At 38.5% G+C, this 3,358-nt stretch overlaps 1 protein-coding gene across 1 annotated transcript in view; it reads left to right on the top strand.

The window, feature by feature from the left end:
- Window positions 1–3,358, top strand: part of LOC119421048 (galactose-3-O-sulfotransferase 3-like) — a 12,790-nt gene that overhangs the window by 6,026 nt on the left and 3,406 nt on the right. The window lies entirely within an intron of this gene.

Genomic DNA, 3,358 nt, shown 5'->3' with positions numbered 1-3,358 from the left:
AGGCCATGTTTCAAATCCATCCAGGATCAAGAGCTGCTTGGTGCTCCTACTGTGGAATGAAACTTGGATGTCAGGAGAGAAAGTTTTGCAGAAAACTAAAAAATATTTATTTAGAAACAGCCATGTGTTTTCCTGTTGCCTGGGTAGTTGCTTTCTATGTGGTTCTTTGCATTTGCAGGTTTTAAAGCCAGTGACACTTTTTTCCAGACGTTGAACACAATCAAACACGATTAATAGTTTCAGATAAAAAACACTTGGATGAGCTAAGGGAAAATGTCGGCTCGATTAAATACATGCGTACCTTATTGATTTCTAAATGTGAGTTAAACATGATAAGGCTGCAGCTTACACACTCCTTATAAGTTAATTTCCCTGACTGCAGGATTTGTTTATGCTCTGCCAGCTCTTGATGTGGTTTAGATTCTGGCAGTGGACCATTTGTCTCTGGGTCTCTGCCATGCACCTAATGTCCACAGTAATTCCTCTGCACACTATTTACAAAATCAAATGTATTATTTACATGTAATTAGGTTTGTTTTGTTTAATCTCCCAACATGACTTGTGTTCTTGTCATTTTCAGGCCTCTTCTAATAATTGTATCCACTGTATTTTCAGCTAACATGGTTTTAAAGAGAAATTCTCTGCTATATTCTTCTTATATCTGAACACCAAGCTTCACAAACGTGTTCAAACCAGGAAACATGTTATGACTTGGAGTGGGGAACATCTTCTACCCTGAAGCTGTAAGAATCTTAAATTTATAACCAGACAAATCACTGTAATGCCATTTTCATTGGACATTTGACACTTTGTGCTGTTGATTTTTCATGCTTCTGATTCTTACCCATAAGATGCTGTATTCATACCCATCTGCTCATAACATACTCATGGTCAGGCTGCTGTTTAATACACTTTATTATATTATTATTGTTTAGCATATATCTTAGATCCTTGTAGACTGTTGTAATACTTTATATTATTGTATTTTGGGTGTAACTAAGACCTTGAGTACACAATTTTGTTCCACCTCATGTGATGTGGACAATAAAGTCTCCTTGAATCCTTGAAAACATGTCAGTTATTCACTATTACATCAGCCAAAATAGTGATCTTAAATTATCTAGATGAACTCTGATATTACTTCTCATAAAGGATCCAGAAATGAATCAAATCTTCAGCCACAAATGGTTTTCCTTGTTTGAAGGTGAGTAGATATTTGGCTGCCTTTACCTGGTGGAGAGAATGATCAAACACTCTCTGGAAACCTTCAAGAAAAGTTAGATAAAGTAATTGTTCAATGGGATGAGAACGCAAATAAGTGTAACTAACTGAGCAGGTATGTAATTTTGGCAGCCTCAGTGGTATACGTCTGTGCAACTTGATTAAAATCCTTTCTACACTGTAAGATAAAACCTCTACATGAATTAGGATTACCATTAAACAGTTCTGGTGCACAGTAAGTTCATATCCACTGATATGTTTACTCTGGGTAACTAAAGATTGATGATTCTTCTGGGTTTCTGTTAACTCTGAGCCTCTTGGCTGAGACATTCTTACATTTATATTACTAGTTTTCTCAGAATATGTTTAACTGAAAACTCAGGAAGACTCAAGAGACTGACCGTAAGGGATAAAAATAAATGTATTTACAATATTTACAGGGCTGGACCTGGGAAGGAATGGGTAAGTATCTGTGGAAGCAGAATGAAGACAGTAAATGTTTTCTTTAAGGCAGAGGATCTTTTGGAAGGTGTAGATATAAACAGAGGAGGCTTACTCTGGTTGTAGGTGATCAGGCTTGGAGGTTAGAGTCCAGGTTCCAATAAGGTGAGTATTGTAGGTGAGGTTCACTGGATGGCGTAAGAGAGTGGCAGGACGGACCGGGAGGAGGAAAAGGTAATTTTGCTGTCATGTTTGTCACAGCACAGTGACTCAGTTGGTAGAGCTGTTGCCTCTCGGCAAGGTCGCCAGTTCAAATCCCAGCCAGGTACCTTTCTGGGTGGAGTTTGCATGTTCTTTCTGGGCATGTGTGGATTTTCTCTGGGTACTCCAGTTTCTTCTCACAGACCAAAAACATGCATATTAATCTGACTGGTAATTGTCTCTAGGTGTGAGTGAGAGAGTGAATGGTTGTTTGTCTCGTTTGTTTCTATGTGTTCCTGTGATGAACTGGAGACCTGTCCAGGGTGTACCCCACCTTTTGCACAGTGATGGGCACCAGTGACCCCCCATGACTCAAAAAGGAAGAAGTGGGTAAAAGGTAAAAGGTAATGGATGGATGGATGGATGGATGGATGGATGGATGGATGGATGGATGGATGGATGATAGATTGATGGATTTTGTTTTTCATGTTTCTCACCTAAGAGCATGCAAACCTGCATCTGGTTGTAAAATGCACAAAACACTTATTGTATACAGTGTTAATAAAAAATATTAAAAGTAGTACCATGCAAAAGAGTAAACACAGCTAATTTGTTTGGTCTTATGTCTAGCTTAACATGTTTTACTGACACTTTTTCCAAGAGAATTTTCAGGGAATTTTTGGTCAAAGGTTATGGATTTTTTCATTTATTATGGTTGAGAACAAGAATACAAGCCAAAGCCGTCTCAAAAAACACTGTCTTATCTCTCCCCATGAACCATATGTTGGTGTAAATGGAGAATTCTATGTAAAAAAGACTACAGTTGGCTTTCAAGGACTCCTCCTGTACTATGCTGAACTCTGAGCTGAGAGGAGTATAAAAACGAGCAGATAATAATAATAATGTCATCACAATGTCAGCACTTTATGTTTCCATACAATGGCGAAATTGGTCTCTGCATTTAACCCATCCACCACCAGGTGGTGCAGTGGGCAGCTATTGAAGGCACCTGGGGGGCATTTTGGGGATGAGGTGTGCTGCCCAGAGACGCCATGTGATGTGCAGTGACTGGGGATCGAACCTGGGACTTTTGGGCCCCAAGCCGGCTGCCCTGCCTCTACACCATCTTGGCCCCCTGTGGCTCATGGCTCATTTCTGTGACTAGTCTTCTTGATGTATACAGTTTATGTATAATGTAAACTGTCATGAAATCAGACCTTTTAACTGTAATATACTGGTATAAAAAAAAATCTTTGACTGCCATGAGAGTAGTTATTTTGAGAAAACAACTTCAGAGAATGAGGCATAGATAAATATACATAGGATCATTTTGGGGGGCATTTTCATAGTGTAGATTAACTTTTCCTAACCCTAACCAAGTAGTTTTCAAACATTACCTAATTTGTTTTGCTGGCTAGACTTCAGCAATCTGCAAAATAAACACATAAATAAATGAAACAAAAGAAAAGAAAAGTAAAAATAATGTTTAAGTATA

The sequence above is a fragment of the Nematolebias whitei genome, chromosome 1 (genome assembly GCF_014905685.2).
Source record: "Nematolebias whitei isolate Nwh7 chromosome 1, NemWhi1, whole genome shotgun sequence".
Taxonomy (NCBI): domain Eukaryota; kingdom Metazoa; phylum Chordata; class Actinopteri; order Cyprinodontiformes; family Rivulidae; genus Nematolebias; species Nematolebias whitei.
The sequence above is the reverse complement of the archived record's forward strand: the minus strand, read 5'-3'. Positions and strand labels throughout refer to the sequence as shown.